This window comes from Pelodiscus sinensis, chromosome Z, assembly GCF_052426305.1.
Source record: "Pelodiscus sinensis isolate ZL-2025 chromosome Z, ASM5242630v1, whole genome shotgun sequence".
NCBI classification, from domain to species: domain Eukaryota; kingdom Metazoa; phylum Chordata; order Testudines; family Trionychidae; genus Pelodiscus; species Pelodiscus sinensis.
The window spans coordinates 6,743,014-6,750,702 of NC_143085.1; the positions used below are offsets into that span (position 1 = coordinate 6,743,014).

Genomic DNA, 7,689 nt, shown 5'->3' on the forward strand with positions numbered 1-7,689 from the left:
AGGGATGACGTCCAGAGGGAGCACCTCACGGCACACTGTCCATAGAGCAGACCTTCGACCGCAGGCTTCAGGAAGACTTTCAGCTGCAGGGAGACAGCTAGCGGGAGATGCTGGATCAGGGCCGCACCACGTGCGCGGCTGTGCCAGCCCTGGTCATCAGTATGTGGCCTGCACCTGCTCTCACTTCCGCACCTGCCCCTGATCCTTCCCCGGCTCCTCCTGCTTCTTCCCCAAGCCCATTCCCTCCCTGCGCTGTGGCCACCACACCCATGGTGCTGGGATCCCCAGAGCCAGGTACCACTACCAGCCTCATCCTTGAGCTGCTCCTCTCCCCTCCAAGGTTTTCATCCCCCCCCCCATTCCCGCTCTTCTCCCCTCTCCCAGGTTCTTTCCCCAATCCCTCCCCAGTTATTTTGACCCCAGATTAAAACCATACAGAGTTTGTTTAACAAAAAAAAAGTCTGTTTGATTGTCTCTGCAGGGGATGAGTTGGGAGGAAAGGCAGAGAGGGGCTAGGCACAGACCCCTAGTGGGGAGGCCCTGGGAAGAGTAGCACTGGGGTCCTTGTAAGAAACTCTCCCTCAGGGCCTCCTGGTTGTGTACTGTGCCTTGATGGGCCTGCCAGAAGGCAGCCGTGCACAGCTGCTTGAAGGCCTTGCTGATGCGCTCAGCCTCTGCCCCCCTCCCTGGTAGAAATGTCTCCCCCTTCTGTTCACAAATATTGGGGTGCACACAACACACTGCCACCCTGTGTGGGATGTTCCGCTTCCTGACATCCAGCCAGGTCAGGAGGCATCTGGACCGCACTTTCAGATGCCTGAGAGTGGCCTCCACCACCATGCAGTCCCTGCTGAGCCAGAAATTGTTGTTACGTGGAGGGGTCAAGGTGGCTGGTGTAGGGCTTCATGAGCCAGAGCAAGAGAGGGTTGGCTGTGTTGCCCACCATGCACATGGGCATGTCCACGTCCCCGACCCTGATGGCGTGCAGGAAAAAGTTTAGGCGTGCAGCTTCCAGAACACGCGGGTGTCGTGCGCCTTCCCCCACCACTCAACATCGGTGTCCGAATACTGGCCCTAGTGGTGCATGACGGCCTGCAGGACCATCGAGAAGTATCCCTTCTAGTTGATGTAGAGAGATGCCCGGCGGTCAGGGGCCCGGATGCAGCTGTGGGTGCCATCAGTAATCCCCCCTCCCACATTTGGGGAAGCCCATGGCAGCAAAGCTGGCGACAATGGTGTCACGGATGACCTTGCACAGGAGGATGGTGTTGATGGCCTGTACCACCTGGAGACAGACAAACAGAGGGTGGCCAGAGCCCTCAGGAGGCCCCCAAACCCAAATTCCCATTCTCCCCCACCCCACACACACATCCCAGGAGCAAACCTCCCCCTTACTCCGTCCCCTGGCAGGGCTTTGTGAGCGCAGGCCTGAAAACACCTCCCAGGGAGGGGGCTTGTACCACCAGCATTCCCCCTATCCCAAGGGAACCCCATTCCAGAGTCCACTCCCTTCCTGGGACACGAGCCTGAGCGCGCCGTATCTGCATGACCCCGGCCCCGACGGTTAATCTCCCTGCGCCAAACTAGTTCCCAACGGATCAATGGCTGTACGGCTTGGCGAGCTTGCACAGGGCGATGGCAGCCTGCTTCTGGACGGAGTTGGCATGTCTCACGTGAGGGTCACAGAGCTCCAAAAAGGTGTCCTCCCTCCTCCGGAAATTCTGGCGCTACTGCTGGTCGCCCCCCTGTTCCATGACGAACCGGTCAGCACTGGTGTCCAGACGCCAGAAGTGGCCATGCACAGGGTGCAGGGGAGGGCGGGTGCGCTTCAGCAGCATGAACCGCACCTGCAGAGAGCAGAGGAAGGTCTTCAAGCAGAGCTGCGGGTTGGGATCCCGCAGGGCCTGGGAGGCAGCCTGCAGAAACTGCTGCATGAGTTGCTGCAATAGCCGTAGACTCCCCAGAGGCAGCTCCAGCTCCATGGCTAAAGAGCTGAGGTGTCTGCAAGGGCAACCGCAGCAGACAAGAGAAGAGGCTTTGCTGTCCCTCTAGGAGGTAATAGAGATGTAGCCGTGTTAGGCTGGTGTAGCTGAAACAAAAGAGAGGACTATGCAGTGCTTTAAAAACTAACAAGATGGTTTATTAGTTTTCGTGGGCCAGATCAAAATTGTGGAAGAGAAGTGGCATGGCCATATATACCAAAGGGATACAATCAAAAAAATGTGAACACATATAAAATTGACAAATCAGATTCTAGAACAAGGGTGGCCTTAAATGCGGGTTAGCGTCTAATCCATCCAATAGCTCAGTGCTATTTCCGTAAGCTTTGGGTGTGTAGATGCTCTGTTTTGAAATAAGCTGTTTCGGAATATTTCTTCTGAAACTGCCTATTCCAAAATAAACCTGCCGTGTAGACGTAGCCTTAGAGACAGAACACACATGTGCAGTAGGTGTAATTTCGGTTTGAGGTGGAGCATTAAGAACAACAGGCCCCAACCTCTGAATATTTTGCAGAGACATGTAGCGGATCCACAAGCACCACACAACTTTGGAGTCGGTAAGAATTTAATCTTTGGTTCCCTGCTCTCTCTCTGGGAGGGGGCAGCTTGATATTTACATGGAGACAAATGCCGATTGTGGAGGCAGCCACATTTAATTTTAATTTAATTTAATTGTATTGTATTTCATTTCAAGAGCCACCCTGTTTTCTCCTTTCCTGGGGTGAGTTTGACCGATACTCCAGGTTTGGAGAAGGTGCATGGTGCCCTCTAGGGCCCACTGACAATACTGTGGAGAAACTTGAAAAACAACAAATAGTCCTGCAACACCTACCTTAGAGACTAACAAAAAGCTCATCACCTAATAAACCATCTTGTTAGTCTTTAAAGTGCTACATAGTCCTGGTTTCTGTTTCAACAAAAATGTAGGTTGTTATCATGAGCTTTCGTGGGCACAGCCCACTTCTTCGGATGCATGGAGTTTAAGGGGTTGTGCATTTCCCCACCCCATCCAGCTGCTGAGACTTGTAGTGGCTAGTGCTCTGCATGAATGGCATTCATGGTCTGTTGGAAGAGTAAATCGTCGGCCCAGCAAACAGCTTTTCGGCTGCTTCAGTCCACTTCACCGTATCAGGACCCAGGGCTTTTATCAGATCTGTCAGGGGACTTGTTCTGGTGGCAAAATAGGGAACGAACCATCTATAATACCCCACCATACCCAGGAATGCTATTGGGCCGAGGCCAGTTCTGAATGGCCTCCAGCTTATTCACCTGGTGTTACGCCATTCCTCTTCCTACAATATAGCTGCAGTATTTCGCATTACCAAGTCCCAGGGCGCACTTGGCTGGGTTAGCCATAAGGCGGACCTGTCTTAGGGTATTCATCACCGCTTCCAGTTTTCTAGATGAGTCTCCCAATTGGGGTATGAATCATGATGTTGTTGAGGAATGCTGCCACGTAACCCGCATAGGGGCATAGGAAGCTGTTCATGAGGTGTTGAAAGGTGGCACGAGCCCCATGTAGTCCGAAAGGGGGGACAGTATATTGAAATAAGTCCTCAGGTGTAGTACTGGAAGGGTTGTAGGATCAAATACCATCCGGATACTCTCGCGTCGTCTTTGTTGTGCTGCATACGCTAAAGGTGTTCATGGTCCGGCAGAAGAGCCCATGTAGTCTGAAAGGGGGAACAGAATATTTAAATAAGACGTTCGGTGTAGAAAATGCAGATTTTTCTTTTGCTTCTTTGCCCCAGGGAATCTGCCAATACCCCCTCATTAAATCTAGGGTTGTCAAAAAAGGGACGGTGCCCAAGCAGTCGTCTAACTCATCATTACGGGGTATAGGGTATGTGTCAAACTAGGATATTTCATTCAACAGCTGAAAGTCATTCCAGAACCAAGTGGTACCATTGGGCTTTGGCACAGAAACAATTGAGCTACCCCTTTCACTATGGGATAGCTCAATGAATCCCAACTCCAACATCCTCTCTACTTCAGCCATAACACCTTCCCTCTTTTCAGCAGGGACCCAATAGAGTCTCAGTGTAATTTTGACGCCAAGGTTTCTGGTAATGTGGTGATATACCTCAGTCCTTCAGCCTGGCTTAGTTGAAAACACATCCCGATGAGGTAATCAAGATGATCAACCAACACTCTTTTGGTGTGATGTCAGGAAAGGGGATATCTTGACTTGATCGTGTGAGGTATCTTCCTGGTTTGGAGAGTCCTGCTTGACCACACACACCTCTCTGGAATACCATGGTTTGAAGAGATTCATGTGACAAGCCTATTACTCTTTCCAGCATCCTGGCTGCCTTATGTTATAGCTGATTCTCCCCCATAGTTTCTACCAACTCATAATGCCCCTGCCATTGGGCCAAAAGCTTGCTCTCTGCCCTGGGCACCACCACTATTACTCAATGCTTTGGCTGGAAAAGTCAAACTCTTCCCTGGCAGTTGTAATGAGTTTGCTGGGCCTCCTGGGCCTTTCATGTGTTCCTGTACAATGGGAGGGACTCAGGCTATTTCCTCTCTCATCTGCAAGACATGCTCACTTATGTTCTTCCCTGTATTAGGTTCTGCCTCCCAGAATTCTTCACCAATATCCAGGATGCCTCGAGGGTGGTGTCCATATAATAGTTCAAAGGTGAGAATCCAGTAGATAGAGGCCTGAGGTACCTCCTGGCTAACGAACATCAGGGAAAGTAGCAGTGTATCCCAGTCCTTCCAATCTTGACGTACTAGTTTCTGTATCATAGCTTTGAGGGTTCGATTGAACCTTTCAACCAGTCCTTAGGGTTCGGACAGAGGTCCTTATGGTATGGCTACAGAGGTATGGTATGGTATGCAGAGGTTCTTGCTCAGTTTTGATGTAAATGGGGTTCCTTGGTCTGTCAATATATCTTTCAGTAGTCCCAACCAGGTAAAGATTTCTAATAATGCTTTCGCTATTGTTTTTGAGGATGTATTCCGCAGTGGTATAGCTTCGGGGTACCAGGTTGCGTAGTTTAAGATGACCAGGGTATACTGGTGACCTCACATCTTTTCTCTAAATGTCCTAGCAGGTCCATGGCAATATGCTCCAATGGGACTTCTATGACGGAGGGGCATGAACGGTGTTTGCACGTGGGTCCGACGGCTGTGCAGCTAAGAGTCAGGGCATGCTGTGCAATACCAGCGTACATCCTCATGTACTCCCAGCCAAAAGACCTTCTGTAGGATCTGTGCTTGGGTCTCTTACCCCGAGATCTCCCCCGCCCCCTTCCCCAAACAGATGACTGCGGGCAAGGCTTAATATGGCTTCCTGGTGCTTCTGAAGTACTATGAGCTGCTGTACCACCTTCCCTCTATGGAGGTGACCCAGGATAGGAGATCCTACTTCATGATGAAGTATGGTCCGGACCCCTGGGTTTTCCCTTTCACCAGGACTCTATTTCTGTCACCTCCTTCCTAATGTTGTCTTATCTGGGGTCTTCAGCTTGATCTTGTCCCCAAATTTTTCCTCACTGGGCCAATTAGCCCAAATTCTCGTGAACTAGTTTCTGCTGCCTCTATCTGATCCGAGGTATTAAATGCAGGCCAACCTCTGACACTCCCTTCTCCAGGGAAGTCGCCTCTCTGGCTGCTGAGCTGGTCTGCCCACCAGAGCAGCCTTCTGGTTCTGGGCTAGAATTCGGGTTCCCAGTGCCACGGTGGCCCTCCTTTTTGTTGTTGTTGTGGTTGTTTTTTCGTTTCCTTTCCTTTCACTTCCTCGTAGGGGTGGGGAACAAATCGGGGATGTTTTGGCAAAAATTGGAGGTTGACAATCTCTGGCAGCCACTTACTGCCTTCTTTTAGTTCACCTTCTTTTATGAGACAAGACAGGCCCAACAAAGAAACCAACAGAACACCACTGGCCATCACCTACAGTCCCCAGCTAAAAGCTCTCCAACGCATCATCAGTGATATATGACCCATCCTGGGCAATGATTCCTCGCTCTCACAGACCTGGGGAGGCAGGCCAGTCCTTGCCTACAGGCAACCCGCCAACCTGAAGCAAATTCTCACCAGCAACTACACACCGCACCACAGAAACTCTAACTCAGGAACCAGTCCCTGCAACAAACCTCGGTGCCAACTCTGCCCACATATCTGCACCAGCAACCCCATCACAGGACCTGACCACGTCAGCCGCACCATCACGGGCTCATTCACCTGCACATCTACCAATGTAATAGACGCCATCATGGGCCAGCAATGCCCCTCTGCCATATGCACTGGCCAAACTGGACAGTCCCAACGTAAAAGAATAAACGGACACAAATCAGATATCAGGAATGGTAACCTACAAAAACCCGTAAGAGAACTCTTCAGTCTCCTCGGAAACACACTAGCAGATGTAAAAATAGCCATCCTGCAAGAAAGAAAGTTCAAAAACAGACTCCAAAGAGAAACTACAGAGCTACAATTCATTTGTGAATTTGATCCTATCAATTTAGGATTGAACAAAGACTGTGAATGGCTAGCCAACTACAAAAGCAGTTTCTCCTCTCTTGGTGTTCACACCTCCACATCAGCTGCTAGAAGCGGGCCACATCCTCCCTGACTGAATTGAACTCGTTATCGCTGGCCTTCCTCTTGATTGGTACTCCCTTCTTTTCATGTGCCTGTATATTAATACCTGCCTCAGATGGAAAGCAGCTGGGGAACATTTCAACTTGCCCGGGCACTCATTAATGGGTCTAAAAGTGTCTGTATTATTTCAAAGTAATTTCACAAGTCCTCTGGAGAGAGAAACGACAGAACTGGGTTTCATTTACAAGTTTTGACGCTTTGGATAGGCAGCTGCTTTCCACGTACTAATGACATAAAATGCAAAGAATACTTATAGCCAACTCTATTTGCCTCATTTAGCATGGACACTCTAATTGACAGCATTTTTCTCTCCATTGCTTCCCTTCTCTTTCCTTCCCCATCCCCTCTCTCTCTGCTGTTTGCAAACTGGACTGCTTTACGCCATTCATCTGAAGAAGTGGGTTGTACCCATGAAAGCTCACGATCCCACCTACGTGTTTTGTTATTCTTTAAGGAGCTCCAGGACTATTTGCTATTTATTTAGGGTGGATTGTCTACTAGAAAATACAACTGATTTCTTCTCCACTGTGTCTCGGTGGCACTCCATCTTATTCCTCTTAGCTATTGCTGATGTCGAGAGACGTTTTGTAGGTAGATGCTGTGCAACACAGTTAACCTTGTTAGTGAAACCAATTCTATTTTTTGTAACCACAGTATTCTCCCCGAGGGGAGGTGCACCGTTCCTGGAGGTACTGCAATACCAGGTCGATGCGTGGAGTGGATGGAGCAAGCTCCTATTCCATCTCCCTGTTCCAAAAATCCATTTAATATATAGTCCTCAGATAGAGGACGTATCAGATATTAAACTGATAAGAACAGATTGACGTTTATTTAGAGAATTTTTAAAGACAAACAATACATAAATTATGATAGACAATTTTGAGTAACAAGTAGGACTGAGAGAATGGGTACATCCGGTAGCCGGCTTGAGGTACGGTGGTAGGGGGGATCTATGCCCTGGGGGCCTGGGTTTATGGCCCGTGGTGGGGCGTTTGGGCCCCCCCCGGGGGGGCCCGTTGGTGGGATGCCTTCCTCCTTTGGAACGATGACTTAGGCCTTTCGTTGAGGGGTGCAAAGA

The 7,689-nt window shown here is 49.9% G+C and overlaps 1 non-coding gene across 1 annotated transcript; it reads right to left on the reverse strand.

Moving 5' to 3' along the window:
• Positions 1-7,278: 7,278 nt before the first annotated feature.
• LOC149520655 (U2 spliceosomal RNA) lies at positions 7,279-7,464 on the reverse strand. The gene has a single exon (XR_016348398.1). It is a non-coding gene; the product is annotated as a U2 spliceosomal RNA (small nuclear RNA).
• Positions 7,465-7,689: the final 225 nt, after the last annotated feature.